Below are 19,249 nucleotides of genomic sequence, written 5' to 3'. Positions count from 1 at the left end.
ACAGACTGTGAGAAAATGTTTGCAAATTATATATCTGATGAAAGTCTTTTGTCCAGTATATATAAAGAACTCATATAACACAATGAGAACATCAACAACCCAATAAAAATTGGGCAGAGTATTTGAACAGATAGTTCAGCAAAGAAGATAAATGAATGTAAGTAAGCACATAAAAATATTCTCAACCTCCTTAGTCCTTAGGGAAATAAAAATTAAAGTCACAGTGAGATACCAGTGTACCCCACTAGAACAGTTTTAATAGTAATAATAATAATAATAAAGACGATACCAGGCATTGGCAAAGATGTGGAAGATGTGGAGAAACCAGACTCCGCATCTAGAACCCACTGCTGGTGGGAATAGTCCATACACTTTGGAAAACAGTTTGGCATTTTCTTAAAAAGTGAAGCAAGTGAATTCCTTGACAGTCCAGTTGTTAGCACTCAGAGCTTTCACTGCCAGGGCCCAGGTTCAATCCCTGGTCAGGGAACTAAGATCCCATAGGCCTTGTGATGTGGCCAAAATAAAAAAAAAAAAAAAAAGTGAAGAGAAAACTTACTATCTGTCCTAGCAGTTGCATCCTGGAATTCAATCCAAGAAAACTAAGCATATGTTTATGCAAAGGTGTTAGATAAATATTCATGACAGGATTATCCTTCATAGCTGAAAAAATGAAAATAATCCAAATATCCAGCAGTGATGAATGGATAAACAGCGTATGTTTATTTCCATGCAGTGGGATATTCAGTTCAGTCGCTCAGTCATGTCCGACTCTTTGCAACCCCATGGACTGCAGCATGCCAGGCCTCTCTGCCCATCACTAACTCCTGGAGTTTACTCAAACTAATGTTGATTGAGTCGGTGATGCTATCCAACCATCTCGTCCTCTGTCGTCCCCTTCTCCCACCTTCAATCTTTCCCAATCAGGGTCTATTAAATCAGGGACTTGGCTGTCCAGTGGTGAAGACTGTGCCTTCCCGTGCAGGGGCTGCTGGTTTGATCCTTGGTGTGGGAGCGAAGATGCCACATGCCTTGTGGCCCCAAAACCAAAATATAAAGCAGAGGCAATATTGTAATTAATTCAATAAAGACTTTAAAATGGCCAACATTAAAAAAAAAAACTTAAAAAAGAAATCAGCAAACGATGCATGCTACAAAATGGTTGTACCTCAAAAACATCCTGGATGAAAGAAGCAAGTTGCAAAGACCACATATTGTATGATTCTACTTATTTGGAATGTGTAGACAAGACAGATTTTTTACAGGGAGAAAGCCCCTGGGATCAGAGAGAGGATTAACCACAGATGGGTGTGTGGGAATTTACTGAGGTGATGGAATGTTTATTAATTGGGTTGGTTACTAAGATCATTAAATTGTACGCTTGCACTGAGTGAGTTTTATAGTATTTCAAGTATGCCTCAATAAAGCTGTTAGAAATATAGACAGATCTCTTTAAAAGATGGCTCAGTGCAGTTTTTGTAATTTCCTTTGGCTGACTTCTAAGGCCAGCCTTGACTACACAGCCTTTCATCTTTCCTTAAAGCGTTTCAAACCCTGTGCTGGTGCCTTAGCTGAGACCCTCCTAAGTATATCCTGTTATGTATCTTGAAGGGCTTGGAGGTTGTAGAAAGTTGCAGACGTACAAACCCCTAAAGGTTTGTGGCTTTTGCTAGACTTTCTGGGCTCGGAGCCCCATGCATGATGTAGATGTGCAAACCTCCTGTTCTGTACCCTTCACTTACAGTGCAGACACCTCTCTCCCTTTCAGTGCCTCACTTCCCCATGGCATTCTAGACTCTTCTTGATGATCCAGCTTCCTAGGACATGGGGCTGCAGATCCCCTGAGAATGGAGGTTGTTGGCTGCCTCCAGATCTCATGCAAATAGTGTACTCTTTGGGGATCCCAGACCCCAGAATGCAGTGTTCACCCCGTTCAGGCCTGGTGAGCATCACCTGCAAGGCTTGTTATAACACAGACTCACTGATCCCTCCCACTCTGCACAGTTCTGGATCCAGCTGGTCAGGGCTGGGGCCAGAGAGGGCTTCCATGGTGGCTCAGACAGTAAAGAATCCACCTGCAATGCAGGAGACACAGGTTCAATCCCTGGGTTGGGAAGATCCCCTGCAGGAGGGAATGGCACCCCACTCCAGTACTTTTTCTTGGAGAATCCCATGGACAGAGGAGCCTGATGGGCTACAGTTCTTGGGGTTGCAAAGAATTGAATATGACTGAGCGACTAAGCACAAGAACAGGCCAAAGAGTTTGCATTTTTAATATGTGCCTCCCTGGGTGCTTCTGGTGCCCTTGGTCTGGGACCATCCTTGGAAAACTGTTGCTTTGAGGTACTCATCTTCTTACTCTTTGATTTTTCCTCCCAAATTTAAGAAAAGAAGCATACTGTGGAGCTGTGCAGCTTTAGGCATGAATGAGATCTTTTTGAGATTGTGAAGCATTCTGTTGTTTTTCTAGAGATTTCAGAGTTCATAGAAATCTGTAACATGTAGTCTTATTTTACCTTTTCGTACTGTTTGTGGGGTACTCACAGCAAGAATCCTGGAGTGAGTTGCCATTGCCTCTCCCAGTGGACCACAGTTTGTCAGAACTTGGCACTATGACCCTTCTGTCTGGGGTGCCCTGCACGATGTGGCTCTAGGCGTCATGGAGTTGTGCAAACCCCTTTGCCACGACAAGACTGTGATCCATGAAAGGGATCAAGCCAGTCCATCCTCAAGGAAATCAACCCTGAATATTCACTGGAAGGACTGCTGTTGAAGCTGAAGCTCCAATACTTTGGGCACCTGATGTAAAGAGCCAACTCATTGAAAAAGACTGATGCTTGGAAAGATTGAGGTCAGGAGGAGAAGGGGATGACAGAAGATGAGATGGTTGGATAGTTTAGTACAGATCCCTGCTCCCCAGCACCCTGTGTTTCAATAGCTCATTGTTAGAGATAGGCTGCAGAGTTGACTATAAGTCTAGTAGCTGAAGCAGAAAAGAAGGTCCTAATAAATATTACCTACAAAAAGGAATGCCCCAGAGAAAATTACTGTTCCTACTGAACAATTTTCCTAAAAATAATACATAATTAAACTTTTTTCTCACTCCAATTTATAGTCTCTGGGGACGTAGAATTGTCTACTCTTGTTTTTATTTTTTATATTAAACAAAAAACTAAAATTAAGACAGTTTAAATCTGATCACAGTGATTTAGTAACTTGCTGATATGAGGCATGTGGTATATTTTTCCCTGGTTTGGTGTGCTTTTGTTTTTCAATTTTATTGAAGTATAGTTGATTTACAGTGTTGTTTTAAGTTCTGCTATACACCAAAGTGACTCAGGTGTACTCACATATATATATTTTTTTCATTGTGGTTTGTCATAGGATATTGAATATAGTTCCCTGTGCTATACAGTAGGATCTTGTTTATCCATCCTGTATATACTAACTTACATCTCTTAATCCCAAACTCCCAATCCTTCCCTCTCCCCTGCAACTCCTTGGCAACCCCAAGTCTCTTCTATATGTCTATAAGGTTGTTTTTATTTTGTAGATATATTGATTTATGTCATATTTTAGATTCCACATATAAATGATATCATGTGATATTTATCTTTTTCTTTCTGACTTAGTAAGATCATCTCTAGTTCCATTCATGTTGCTGCAAATGGCATTTTAAAATATTTTTTAATGATTGCATATTTGTGTATTTTGCAAAATTTTTACAATAAGTCTGGTTAACATCCATCACCATACAGTTACAAATTTTTTTCTTTTGATGAGAACTTTTAAAATCTAACCTCAGCAACTTTCACGTACACAACACATTATTAAGTGAAATCACCATCCTGTATGTTACATCCCTATGACTTTTAAAATTTATAGCTCAAAGTTTATACTTTTTAACTCCCTTCTAAGTATTTTTAATGTAAAAACTTTATTCACCGCCTTGTTAGCATTTCCCAAGAGCTCAACTCCAAAGTGCTAGCATATTTCTATTCCATGTGTTTACTTACACTTTGGTTTTGTGGGAGCGATGATTCAGAGGCTATTCCATGAATCCTCACAAAACCCGTGGGCACCCATATTTATGTTTTAGAGAAGCATTCACCTGCCCCACAGTGTCCCTCATCCTTCGTGAACTAAGATCGGCTCTGGGTTTACTAAGTTCCACGCCGGGCCAAGCCCTCGGTGTCCCAAGCTCAGACAGCTCTCGGATCTCTTCACTTCTGACAAGTTAGACAAAGAGAAGAGATGGGTCGGGTTTGACCTCTTGAATTCAGGAGCTTAATTTGTTTCCATCTCCTCTGGAGATCTTTGAATCATCAGCTCCTCATTGCAAATTTTTGGATAGCTTAAAATGACACTTTTGTTTGCAAACATTGGGCATAATCTCAGTTTTTAAGAGACTGCCACCAAGTCGTTGCCTGATTATCACAATGAAGTGCTTTTCTGAGTGAAGTGCATGTTGAAACTTCTAGGCAGAAGATGCACAACTGTGGCTTTATTTGAGTGTTTCCTGGAGTTCAGCTGCATCTGTCCTTGGATTTCAGACGGTGCTAGGACTCAGGTCCCAGACCAGCCTCCACGCGGCTCGGCCACTTGCACTTTACAGCATGCTCTGTGAACTTGCAGAGGACCAGGCCTGGAGCCAAGACGTGAGCACAAACGTCCTCGCACAGAAAACCTCCATCCTGCTTCCTGAAGCAGCTTAATTCCCCTGTGCGTCCTTCTCACAGCTCAGAGCTTGAATCACATTGTCTTCTTATGTGGGAAAGGTGGAGACAGGTCATTAAAACTGCTCTTTTGTTGAATATTTGACTTTTTTTTTAGACTTTTGTAGAGGAGTCTGTGTGTGTGTGTGTGTGTGTGTGTGTGCATATTTATTGCTTTTATAAAACATGGAGGCACTTATTATATATTTTACATCACATGCAAGGGTGAGTCAGGTTCCTGCCCTTAATGAGTTCATCAGCTAGAGGGGTAAACTAGTGGTCTGTAAATATTGTCTGCTGCTTTCCTTGAATGATGATGAAAGTGGTGAGGAAAGTAGGGGAAAAACTGAGTGATGCTGCAGGAAACATCGCCAAGTGTACGGCCTCTGTTTGCTCTGAATTATTTCTTTAGGATAACCTCCCAGGAGTGAGATGATTAGGGCAAAGGCTTGGAACATTTTTATCACTCTGATAATATCGCCATGTTGTTTTATAGGAGGTCGTATACAATGTGAAACCTCTGGTTCTGTGATAAAATTGCTAGCCTTGTATTAATTTAATTTATAGAAAACAGTGTCCATGGTTTGAATATTAAGCCCAAAAACTAGACAATAGCTTGATGATATTTTTTCTTTCAATGTGTTCTACTCCTCCACCTGCTTAACAAAATGACTTTAAAGAGAAGGTTGAGTGGTTCTTGATGGTTGAAAGTCATTGATATGAAATCCAATTTGGGGGGACTTCCCTGGTGCTCCAGTGGTTAAGAATTTGCCTTGCAATGCAGGGGACTAGGGTTCGATCCCTGGTCTGGGAACTGCGATCCCATGTGCTGAGGGGCAACTAAGCCAGTGTGCTGCAACTAAATAAAATAAATAAATAAATAAATTTAAAAATCATATTAAAAAAACAATTATTGTACTACTCTGGAATACAATGAGGTCTTCAGAATAATAATTTGATCAAGTAACCTCATTTGTCTGTAATCCTTTCTGGAAAATGAACATATTAAATGTAGCTACATCTGTGGATATTTTTTGACAGTCAAGTTAAGGAGGTGGATTTAGATGAGTTTCATTCATCCAATCAGCTGATACTGTTTGATCCTCTGCTGTGTGCCAGGAGATAAGATGGCAAATGGAGAAGATCACAGGAGGGACCGGAGTGATCTCGCTGGGGGGAGGAGGCTGTGATGGGGGCAGGGAGGACTGCAGTCCTGGGTGGGGACTATGGAGAGGTGAAGATGCCCCTGTTTGTGGGATAGGATAGCCCCACAGGCCTGGAAGTGGAGGCACGGCTGGGTCCTGAGAGACAGGGGCAGGGGATGGCACAGACTAGCTCTCGAATGATCATTATGCCGTATTAGGGGATCAGATTTAATCCCAAGGTAGCAAGGCACCAGAGAAGGACCTGGGGATGGAAGAGATGCACTTGTCTTTGAACAGAAGCAGTTATTCTGCTAGTGGACCCAGGGTACTCAGAAGGGAAGGTTGAAGGTTCTGTTGGAAGAAAGACCATGACTCATGGATACTCTTTGCCCAGCGTGTGCAGCTGTCAACTTAGACTAAGCATGGAGAAGCAGCGTGTAAAACCCTGGGTTTGGAGCTGGACACATGTGAGTCTCCAGCTGAAGCCCTGTCCCCTGATTGGACTTGCTTATTGTCTTCACCTACAAATAAGGTTCTTATCCCTAGGCACCCGCCAGAGTTGTCATGAGGATTAAATGCAAAGTGCCTGTTGCCCAGTCAAGCCTCAGAGCCATTTTCTCCCATCCTTGACCTTCTAGGGGCTCCATTTAAATCTCTGCTTCTTATAAAATAGGTAATCAACAAGGACCTCCTGTAGAACACAGGGAATTCTACTCAATACTCTGTAATAACCTATATGGGAAAAGAATCTGAGAAAAATAGAAATATATATATGTACATATAACTAAATTGCTTGGCTCTTCTATCCCTGAAACTAGCACAACACTGTAAATCAATTATATTCCAATTAAAAAATAGTGGGGTTTTTTTTGGTATTTTAAAAAATTTATTTATTTTAATCAGAGGATAATTCCTTTATTATGAAGGTTTTTGCCATACATCAATATGAATCAGTCACAAGAATTTATGTTTTAAAAATACTTTAAAAAAATTGTGCTTCTTAAAAATTCCACGTCACCAGTTTTTCTTTCAAGGAACCCCTAAACTTGTACCACAAATGCTCTGGCAGCTTGTCCAGCCTCAGCCAGGAGTGAGGACCTCAGCTGTAAAAGAGGTCACGTTTCCAGCTATATTTCACAAGCAAGATTATTTATCCTCTGCAAGATTATCCATACATACTCCCTCGCCATCATTTATCTGTTAAAAGCCGCTTGGTCATTAATATAGTTGTCTCACGTATCTCCAGCCTGTGTCCTCAGCAAAAGGGAAATCAATTGTCACAAGATACAGTAAAGCCATTCATCCAAGGCGGGCAGGTACTTTCACCCCATCCACAGCCTGATCAATAGTGCCATTACCAGAGGTAAGTTGAATTGCCTTCAGAACCCTTCCGTGGGATGTGTTCTGGTAGAAATGAGCTGTCAGTGGCTGACAGAGACAGACGGCCCCATGGACAGCTCATCCAATCTGTCTCCATCTTGCAGAGAACAAGCCAATGAATATTCTCCATGAGATGTAAAATACCCTCTTTGATGATCAGCAGACACACTCTGCTCTTACACTAACAGCAAAACCCAAAGCTCTTATTTGTCTTTCAGGAAGATAAACTCCAGGTATAAAAGAGCCCATTACCCTGGGAGGTACCCATAACCCACTGGTTCTGAAAATTGCATCTCATCTTTTCTCAGACAAATGCCTTCACTTAAGAGCAGTTACAATTTGGTAATCCTGACAGCTGTGAACTGAATTCATCTTTAATCACACATTCGCTGAGTGTCTATGGGAAACACGTCAGCCATCGCTGAGTAAAGCATTGCTGTAGGGCGAGAAACATCACTGTTCTTTAATCAGGAGCACTCACATGTTTTAGATAATAAGAGAGGCAGGCCTCTGAATAGACTGTCTGTATTTTAATGTATGTGATGCCCTGATTCTCATAACGCTGGATAAAAATGCGGTAGTTTGAACAATGCTTTGGTCACCTGAAGACGTGCGGTCACAGTGGGTACCAAAGAACACTTCAGACTTCATCCCTCAAGAGCACGAGATGCTGGTACACCTGCATCCAGGTCGTCTGGAGGGGACTGACTGTGAAAGAAGGCAGACAGTGATGCAATGCCCAGCACTCTTTTCTGACCATTAGAACTACTCCTCAGCAGTGTTCAGAGGCTGAGGAGCCCGATTCAGAGATTAATAAATACTTCCCAAATTGGACCAGAGGACTTGAAGAGCCCTTCAGTGCTAAAACTCTATTATTATTTGACACTATGTATATACTGACACTATATGTTTAGTGTCTTACAATAATAATAACTCTATTATTCTTTGACACTAATACAAACCTGTCCCAGGAAGCCTTACTCAACAATCCACTTTGGGGACATGGAAGGAACAGGATTCCTTTCTTTGGTTAATTCAGATGTTTGCTTGTTTTTTTCTCCATCTTCCTTATATCAGTAAGTCATTCCGTAAATTAACAAGATAAAAGTTAAAACACTTGCTCTTTGAATACCCACAGAGAGAGGATCCTGTATCTCCTTCCCCTAAAGTGAGTGGAGAGACATGTAAAATCCAGGCAGGGGCACTGGAGCCTTCCCAGGGGTCTGGAGCTGGCAGAAGGGTTGCTGGCTCTGGGTTCCCCCATCCTCCTGTGCTGCCTTGCCTGGACCTCACTTTCATTTATGCCAAAGGGAATAAACAAAATGGGGGAGAATATATATGAGGTTGCCTTTGTAAATTATACATATATATATACTGCTCATTTGCTCAGTTGAGTCTGACTCTTGGTGGCAGCCTCATGGACTGTAGCAGACCAGCCTCTTCTGTCCATGGGATTTTCCCAGGGAAGAATACAGGAATGGGTTGCCATTTCCTCCTCCAGGGGATCTTTGCAACCCAGGGATCCAACCTGCATCTCTTATGTCTCCTGCATTGGCAGGCAGGTTCTTTACCACTAGCACCACTTGGGAAGTCATATATAAGCCATATATATATATATATAATGTATGTATGTATGTATACTAAAGATGGTGGAGTAGACGGATGTGTGCTCATCTTCTCCAGCGAGAACATCGAAATCGTGTAGTCAAAGCTTTGGTTTTTCCAGTAGTCATGTATGGATGTGAGAATTGGACCATAAAGAAGGCTGAGCACCAAAGAATTGATGCTTTTGAGCTGTGGTGTTGGAGAAGACTCTTGAGAGTCCCTTGGACTATAAGGAGATCCAACCAGGCAATCCCAAAGGAAATCAAACCTGAATATTCATTAGAAGGACTGATGCTGAAACCAAAGCTCCAGTACTTTGGTCACCTGATGCAAAGAGTCAGCTCATTAGAAAAGACCCTGATGCTGGGAATGACTGAAGGCAGGAGGAGAAGGGGACGACAGAGGACGAGATGGTTGAATGGCATCACCGACTCAATGGACATGAGTTTGAGCAAGCTCCAGGAGATGGTGAAGGACAGGGAAGCTCTGCATGCTGCAGTCCATGAGGTCACAAAGAGTCGGACATGAATTCAGTCGGACTGAGCGACTGAATAACAGCAAAATATATATAAAATGTAAAGGAGGGCTATGCCTTAGGAAATAAGTGATTAATATTTTCAAAAGTATCATACATTTCCCCCTAAATGTCCCAAATTCAGTTGTCTCCTAATATTTAGATTTTTGAAGGCCCCTCGCCACCCCTGGAGAGGCCCAGCACACAGCCCCTGGCTTTCCCGCAGGCCCTGCCTGCTTGGGCTGACCCTGCCCAGAGCGTCGGCCAGATCACTCACCTGCTCTGCTGCAGTTGCTCCGTCCACCTGGAATGCGTCAGAAAATCTGGAACAGACCTGCTTTCCAGGGCCAGTGCCAACGTCTGTGTCCTGTATTACACACGCTTCTCACCTTCCTTCACAGAAAACCCTGCGACCCCCGGACATTGGCTCCCCCAGGAGTGAGGCCTCGTTGGCTGGTTTCTGCCTCTGCAGCCGTGAACGGCCCTGAGGCCAGGGAATTGCTTGTTTTATTGTCCATTCTTAGCTGCTGAGAATAAAATGTCAATTACAGTATTTTTTATATGTTTCCAGGATCTTATTTCCTCCTAAATAAGACAAGTCTCCCTGCCCTGACTTGAAAGAGTGACCATACCAAGCTCCCGAAACCCTGGAAGGAAATTTTGTCTTTTCAGCTCTGGTAAATACCTTCCTGACCCTCAGCCCCACTGTCTCTCCGGGCACTGACCCATCTTGAGTGCCAGGAACATCTCACACCAACTGCTTCAAACCCCAGGCTCCAGGAAATCATGATCACCAAGGCCTCCTGCTGTTCATTATGTAAGATACAGCATCGAAATAATGAAGATGTAAGACTGTTCCCTCTGGCCCCTGAGTAATGAAAAGCCTCCAGGAAGGGCTCATTCATTAAGATTTTATAAGCTGGGGTGGGGTGGGGGGTGGGAATAAAAGGATATTTGTTTTAAGGAAAGCTATTTTCATCCAGTCTGGTCTTACTTTAGAGGAAATTTGGAAAGAATGTAAATTTATTTTAAAAAAAAAAGAAAGAAAAATGAAATCTAGTGCCCACCAAGTGGTCTTTTACCTGTGGGGGAAATGCTTAACTAGTAACATTTTCTTCACAAATTCTAATCAAACAGACAAGAATCTAATTTTCGTTCTGTGTTCTGATAGCATGTTCATATACTGGGAATGCAAAGAAAAGCTGAAATTGGCTCTTCTTCCCCATCCTTTAAACTTCCAGTGGTTTACAACACCTCACTAAATGGGCAAAACCAAAATTTCAAATACATTTTTCAAAATTGCTAAAAAGATGAAAAAAGCCAGCTCAAGGGATTCTCCAAGCAGAGGAGCCTAGTGGGTTACAGTCCATGAGGTCGCAAAGTCGGACATGACTGAAGCGACTTAGCACAAGGGAATAGTGGTCTGGCAGGACAGGACTCCCTGAGCAGCTGATTGGACGGGAATGAGCAGCTGAGCCTTGCCCCCTACTCTCCTGACTCCTCCACCCCTGCCATGCAAGTCTGAATAACGCTTCACAGTTTAGCGAATAGGGCTTCCCTGATCACTCGGCTGGTAAAGAATTTGCTTGCAATGCAGGAGACCCTGGTTTGATTCCTGGGTGGGGAAGATCCCCTGGAGAACTAATAGGCTACCCACTCTAATATTCTTGGTCTTCCCTTGTGGCTCAGCCGGTAAATAATGATTTTCTTAGCATCAGGCTTAAACAAATTTTTTTTAAAGGAATGAAATTAGGAAGAAAGTGAACATTTAAAAAATCTTCAGTGTTGATTTTCTGTTTCTCAAAGCTATGGGTGATGAACTTGCAATTCACACAAACTTTGTCTAGTCATTTTGGAGGGTTTTAGTAAACTCACTGAACACATAGGAATAAACTAGAAGACATCCATCTATTTAAGAAGCATCAGCTTCTAGTTCATTAGTTGGCAGTCATTTTAAGAAGACCATCTAAAGACAGTGATTTAACAGGCATGACAGTAGAAGGCATGACAAAGCTATCATTCTCTGAACTGTGAGTTCTCATTGAGAGTCACTTAATAGGGATTAACTTTACTCCTTTTCAACTGCAGAGTTGCATGTATTTGTACAGAAAGTAAAACAACTGTCAATAAGTTGTCTCCAATAGAAACAGAGAAACAGTAAAAAAAAAAATTAAATAATGTCAGTGTTATATCAGTTTTTCATGTGTTTCAGACAGATCAATTCAGCTATTTTCAAAAACAAAGTCAGTTGAGTTTTTTTACGATTCAGTTTCAGGAATCAAAGCCAAGCTTTTGGAAAATAATTTCATCAAAGACAAAACATCTAGAGCGATTGCTGATTCTATTTTAGGTGCATTTTGAGAAGTTCGATGTTGAAAGTAAAATTATTTTTAACTGCTACTATGAATTCAATTTTGCAGAAAAGAGCATCATTATAAAAACATGACCTACCTAACTTAAGGAATCAGTTGGGTAGATTTGAAGTTAATTGTGGTGCATATATTATTCATAACTGTGTCCCAACAAATTGATATGCTAGAAATAACTACAGAAGCTATAATTGTCAAAATTATTAAATAATTTTCTAAGCATGTATTTGTGAATAAAAACTCAGCTTGGAAGTAGTGCTTCTTTGCCAGCTGGATTTTTTTCTTTAGAAATTTTTGAACCTGGGAAGAACCACTGTGAAGTCAAGCTAAGTGCTTGAAAACAATTTTTGACTTATTTTTGTAGATGAATTCTCTGTATTTTGGCTGCATGTTTCTTTCAAAATCAACTGGAGAACCATAATCAGTATTCAACAGGTAGAAAAGAATCTGCTTTTGAAGTCTGAAAAAATTACCATTGTTGCAACGAAACCTGTGAACCAGACCATACTGAGATGTCTCCAGAGCAACTGAGCTGAGCATACAGTGGGACCCCCATGTATGTTTAAGGTTTAATTTTCAAATTTTCTTAGTGTGTGTTTGGCTATATCAGTTTGTGGGTAGAATGCTTTGATTGAGCTTATATGTTTTGTTGGATCTCTAGATATTCTGTACTGAGAAAGCCCATGACTTTTCTAACATTTGAATTCAGTGAGCACTCAAAAAAAAAAAAAAAAATCATAAACAGAGATGAATTACTTGATGATTTTTGTCTTCAAACCTATTTATTAAGGAAAGTTCCTATACAGTGTTGTAAAGATGTTACCTGTGAAAATATAATAGGCAACTTAAAAAGAGCTCTCAAATTGAGATTATATAGTTAAGAAATTGAATAGATTTTTTTTAACTATACCAAAAATAATTACTCTTAGTATAGGGGAGGAAAAAATTTTCTTGATCCTCTAATGGTTCATGGCTGTGTCTGAAAAGAAAACTGACAAAGACAGATTAAAAGGAGAAAATTACACAGACTGTATTAAAATTTACACATATATGGGAGCCTTCACCAGAGAGTTAAGGATCTGATGAAATGATCAAGGAGGAGGCTTTTCTACTTTTGGACAAATAAACCATACATTTTTGAAGAGCTGACAAAACAGAGTTTGGGGCTAAGGGTAATAGATGATAAATTAACTACAAAGATAAAGGTGGCTTTAACAAGTTTGTTTGTATAGATTTTTCTTCATGGGTCAGTCAGCTTTGCTTCATCATATATATTATGTGGTGTTTTTACTTTAGTTTTAATGTGTGGTTTTTTGTTTTTTGTTTCGTTTAGCATTTTTAAGTTGCATGTAAGAAGAGGCCTCTTTTTGGCTCTGCAGTTCCATTCTCAGCTCTCCTCCCTAACCCCCAACCCATACACTCTGTTCCCAAGCAACTGCCGACCTGCTTTCTGTTGTGATGCTGTTTTTAAGTTGCCTTTTGTAGAATTTCATGTGCCTGCAGTCGGAGATGGATCTCTGTCAGGTTTCTTTCATCTATCATGTTTTGAGATGCATCTACACTATTGTTGCAGTATCAGTCACATTCTTTTTCATGTTGGATATCATTCCACTACATAAACACACCATATCTTATTGTATTTCATTGGATGGATATGCCACATCTTATTATATTCCATTATAGGGGCTCACCACATTTTATTATACTCCTTTGTAGGGATATACCACATTTTATTATACTCTGTTGTATGCATAAACTAGATCTTACTGTATTACACTGTGCAAATACACCACATTGTTTTTATATTCCATTGTATGGATAAACCACATATCTGTTACATCCCATTTATGATACCACAATTTATCCATTTACCACTTGATGGACTTTTGAGTTGTTTTCCGTCTCTGACAAATACCAATAATGTTGATACGAACATTGGCATATAAGCCTTTATGCAGAAATGTGATAACTTGGGTTGAGTCCTAGGAATTGAAACTTCTAAGTGTGAATGTATACACATGTTTAACTTTGTCAGAAACTGCCCAACAGTTTTCCAAAGTGACTTTTCCATTTTGCTTTCTCTTCAGTAAATATGAATGTTCCATTCTGTTTCATAATTAAATGATACCCCATTCAGGGGGTATGGAAGAACACAGCAGAAAGACATTGGAATGGTGAAAGGCAGAACTCTTTGTCACTTACCACTCCAGAGCGGCTGCCTCCAGGGGCAGGGTGACAGGAACCTGGGGAAACTTATACATGGAGATGACCAGCACGTTCTGGATGGCCACATGTTCAAGCTGGACTTAGAAAAGGCAGAGGAACCAGAGATCAAATTGCCAACATCTGATGGATTATCCAAAAAGCAAGAGAGTTCCAGAAAAACATCTACTTCTGCTTTATTGATTACACCAAAGCCTTTGACTGTGTGAATCACAACAAACTGTGGAAAATTCTTAAAGGGATGGGAATACCAAACCACCTGACCTGCCTCCTGAGAAATCTGTGTGCAGGTCAGGAAGCAACAGTTAGAACTGGACATGGAACGACAGACTGGTTCCAGATCGGGAAGAGAGTACATCAAGGTTGTATATTGTCACCCTGCTTATTTAACTTATATGCTGAGTACATCATGCAAAATGCCAGGCTGGATGAAGCACAAGCTAGAATCAAGATTGCCAGGAGAAATATCAATAACCTCAGATAAAGCAGATGACACCACCCTTATGGCAGAAAGTAAAGAAGAACTAGAGAGCCTCTTTGATGAAAATGAAAGAAAAGAGTGAAAAAATTGGCTTAAAACTCAACATTCAGAAAACTAAGATCATGGCATCTGGTCCCATCTCTTCATGGGAACTAGATGGGAAAACAATAGAAACAGTGAGAGACTTTATTTTCTTGGGCTCCAAAATCACTGCAGATGGTGACTGCAGCCATGAAATTAAAAGATACTTGCTCCTTGGAAGAAAAGTTATGACCAACCTAGACAGCATATTAAAAAGCAGAGACATTACTTTGCCAACAAAGCTATGGTTTTTCCAGTAGTCATGTATGGATGTGAGAGTTGGACTATAAAGAAAGCTGAGCACCAAAGAATTGCTTCTCTTGAATAGTGGTGTTGGAGAAGACTCTTGAGAGTCCCTTGGACTGCAAGGAGATCCAACCAGTCCATCCTAAAGGAAATCAGTCCTGAATATTCATTGGAAGGACTGATGTTGAAGATGAAACTCCAATACTTTGGCCGCCTGATGCAAAGAACTGACTCATTTGAAAAGACCCTGCTTGATGCTGAGAAAAATTGAGGGAAGGAGGAGAAGGGGACAACAGAGGATGAGATGGTTGGATGGCATCACTGACTCAGTGGACATGAGTTTGAGTAAGCTCTAGGAGGTGGTGATGGACAGGGAGGCCTGGCGTGCTGCAGTCCGTGGGGTCGCAAAGAATCAGACACAACTGAGCGACTGAACTGAGCTCGCCTGCAGGTGAGCTAATTGGCTTCCTAGCAGTTGGGGATTTTGAATAATTCCATGGTCTCCACAAGAAGAGGCCATTCCTGAGTGTGAAGTGTTGGGGCAGGTGGAGCATGTGTATTCTGACTTAGGAGTGTCAGAGCCTGAGAAGGGAAGAAGTTAGGATGGGAGCTTAGTTACTGCACAAGGAGGGTACTTGAGAGATTTCAGCCCCAACTTCACAACAGGGTCAACACAATCCTGTCGCACACTGTATTACACCATTACCTCCACAGACTTACCAGCATTTGGTCTGGCAGTGTTTACTTTTAGAAATTCTGGTAGTTCTAGTAGAGGTAAATTTGCTTTTTCCTTTTGACTACTGAGCATCTTTTCATGTAGCCAATTATCATTTGTACAGCTCATTTTGTGAAGAGCCTTTTCAAACCTTTAGCCCAATTTTTATAGAGTTATTTGATCCTTATTATTGACTTTAAAAGATTAATACAAATCTTTTGATATACAGTGAATATTTCTCTCAGTCAGTAGATTACATTTTCATTTTCTTAATGGCATCTTTCAAAGAGCAGAGGTACTTAATTTTGGTGGCAGTTTAATTTTAGTGGCATCTACTGAATCAGGGAGGGAACACAGCCCCACCCAACAACAGAAAATGGGGTTAAAATTTTACTGGACATGTCCCCACTCATCAGAGCAAGACCCAGATTCTGCCACAGCCAGTCCCTCCCATCAGGAAGCTTCCACAAGCCTCTTATCCTTATCCATCAGAGGGCAGACAGATTGAAAAACCACAATCACAGAAAACTAACCAAACTGATCACATGAATCACAGCCTTCTCTAACTCAATGAAACTATGAGCCATGCCATGTAGGGCCACCCAAGACAGATGGATATGGTGGAGAGCTCTGAAAAAACATGGTGCACTGGAGAAGGGAATGGCAAACCACTTCAGTGTTCTTGCCTTGAGAACCCAATGAACAATATGAAAAGGCAAAAAGAGATGACAGTGAAAGATGAACTCCCCACATTGATAAGTGCCCAATATGCTACTGGAGAAGAGTGGAGAAATAGCTCCAGAAAGAATGAAGAGGCTGAGCCAAAACAAAAACAAGGCCCAGTTGTAGATGTGACCGGTGATGGAAGTAAAGTCAAATGCTGTAAAAAACAACATTACATGAATCAAGGTAAATTGGAAGTGGCCAAACAGGAACTGGTAAGAGCAAACATTGACATTTGGGGGATTCAGTTCAGTTCAATTCAGTCGCTCAGTCATATCCAACTCTTTGCGACCCCATGAATCACAGCACACCAGGCCTCCCTGTCCATCACCAACTCCCAGAGTTTACTTAAACTCATGTCCACCGAGTCAGTAATGCCATCCAGCCATCTCATCCTCTATTGTTCCCCTCTTCTCCTGCCCCGAATCCCTGCCAGCATCAGGGTCTGTTCCAATGAGTCAGTTCTTCGCATCAGGTGGCCGAAGTATTGAAGTTTCAGCTTCAGCATCAGTCCTTCCAATGAACACCCAGGACTGATCTCCTTTAGGATGAACTGGTTGGATCTCCTTGCAGTCCAAGGGACTCTCAAGAGTCTTCTCCAACACCTCAGTTCAAAAGCATCAATTCTTTGGTGCTCAACTTTCTTCACAGTCCAACTCTCACATCCATACATAACCACTGGAAAAACCATAGCCTTGACTGGATGGACTTTTGTTGGCAAAGTAATGTCTCTGCTTTTTAATATGCTGTCTAAGTTGGTCATAACTTTCCTTCCAAGGAGTAAGTGTCTTTTAATTTCATGGCTGCAATCACCATCTGCCGTGATTTTGGAGCCCAAAAAAATAAAGTCTGACACTGTTTCCACTGTTTCCCCAGCTATTTCCCATGAAGTGATGGGAACAGATGCCATATCTTAGTTTTCTGAATGTTAAGCTTTAAGCCAACTTTTTCACTCTCCTCTTTCACTTTCATCAAGAGGCTTCTTAGTTCCTCTTCACTTTCTGCCATAAGGGTAGTGTCATCTGAATATCTGAGGTTATTGATATTTCTCCCAGCAATCTTGATTCCAGCTTGTGCTTCTTCCAGCCCAGGGTTTCTCATGATGTACTCTGCATATAAGTTAAATAAGCAGGGTGACAATATACAGTCTTGATGTACTCCCTTTTCTATTTGAGGGATTAGTGAACTAAAATGGACAGAATGGGCAAATATAATTCAGATGACTATTATATCTACTACTGTGGGCAAGAATCCCTCAGAAGAAATGGAGTAGCCCTCACAGTCAACAAAAGAGTCTGAAATGCGTTGGATGCAATTGCAAAAATGACAGAATGATCTCTGTTCATTTCCAAGGCAAACCATTCAATATCACAGTAATTCAAGTCTATGTCCAACCACTAATGCTGAAAAAACTGAAGTCAAATGGTTCTGTCAGGCAAGTATATGCTCCTCGGTTTTTGTCTTGTCACAACAAAGGTTTGGAGTGACGGACATTAAAGCCCCCTCGGCGGGTCACAGCTCTTGGGTCTTGGACAGACCGTGTTATAGCTCTCAGGTCTCGAATGGACCGTGTTATAGCTCTTAGACAGATCAGTGTTACAGCGCAGTGTTACAGCTCTATTTTATTTAGGTAAGAGCAGGAAAATCCATCTTCGAGGTGTGAGGGCATGTCGACCCAAAGACGCCAAGAGAAGAGTGCCCCAGCACGTGGGGGAGAGAGAGAGAGAGAGAGAGAGAGATAGCTTTGGCTCCTCTCTTTATATGTTTCTCTCTCCCTGGGCCTGTCCGATGTAAATTGGGCCAGCCAGGAGTGCTGTTTGTTTTACCTGAGGTTCTCACTCCGGTTCTCGGACCTTCCTTTGTTCTATTTTCACGGGCTTTTCCCTGCCAGGTCTGTTAGTCGCCACCATTCTGGACTCCTTTTCCCTATTCTAACTACCTAACAGTTCTATGACGACCTACGAGACCTTCTAGAACTAACACACAAAGAAGATGTCCTTTTCATCTTAGAGGATGGGAATGCAAAAGTAGGAAGTCAAAAGATACCTGGAGTAACAGGCAAGTTTGGCCTTGAACAAAATGAAGCAGGGCAAAGGCTAACAGAGTTTTGCCAAGAGAATGCACTGGTTATAGCAAATGCCCAGTTCGAACAGCACAGGAGATGACTCTAGACTTGGACTTCACCAGATGGCAATACAGAAATCAGATTGATTTCCTTGCAGCCTAAGATGGAGAAGCTCTATATAGTCAGCAAAAACAAGACCAGGAGATGACTGTGGCTCAGATCATGAACTCCTTATTGCAAAACTCAGACTTAAATTGAAGGAGGTAGGCAAAACCACTAGGCCATTCAGTTATGACCTAAATCACATCTCTTACAATTACACAGTGGAAGTGACAAATGGATTCAAGGGATTAGATCTGATAGACAGAGTACCTGTTCTTCAGATCCTCTATGGACAGAGGCTTGTGACATGGTGCAGGAGGCAGTGATCAAAACCATCCCCAGGAAAAAGAAATGGAAAAAGTCAAACTCAAACTGGCTGTCTGAGGAGATCTTTAAATAGCTGAGAAAAGAAGAGAAGTGAAAGGCAAAGGAAAAAAGGAAAGATATATGCATCTGAATGCAGAGTTCCAAAGAATAGCAAGGAGAGATAAGAAAAACTTCCTCAATGATCAGTGCAAAAAAAAAAATTGAGGAAAACAATAGAATGGGAAAGACTAGAGATCTCTTCAAGAAAATTAGAGATACCAAGGGAACATTTCATACAAAGATGGGCTCAATAAAGGACAGAAATGGTAGGGACCTAACAGAAGCAGAGGATATTAAGAAGAGGGGCAAGAAAACATAGAAGAACTACAAAAAAGATCTTAATGACCCAGATAACTACAGTGGTGTGATCACTCACCTAGAGCTAGGCATCCTGGAATGTGAAGTCAAGTGGGCCTTAGGAAGCATCACTACGAACAAAGTTAGTGCAAGTGATGGAATTCCAGCTGAGAAATTTCAAATCCTAAAAGATGATGCTGTTAAAGTGCTGCACTCAATACA

At 41.2% G+C, this 19,249-nt stretch overlaps 1 protein-coding gene across 2 annotated transcripts in view; it reads left to right on the top strand.

Annotated features, from left to right (window-relative positions):
• The window catches only part of VWC2 (von Willebrand factor C domain containing 2), a 126,229-nt gene that overhangs the window by 34,675 nt on the left and 72,305 nt on the right, over positions 1-19,249 (top strand). The gene's annotated exons all lie outside the window — the stretch shown is intronic.

The sequence above is a fragment of the Muntiacus reevesi genome, chromosome 6, assembly GCF_963930625.1.
Source record: "Muntiacus reevesi chromosome 6, mMunRee1.1, whole genome shotgun sequence".
In the NCBI taxonomy this organism is placed as follows: domain Eukaryota; kingdom Metazoa; phylum Chordata; class Mammalia; order Artiodactyla; family Cervidae; genus Muntiacus; species Muntiacus reevesi.
The sequence above is the reverse complement of the archived record's forward strand: the minus strand, read 5'-3'. Positions and strand labels throughout refer to the sequence as shown.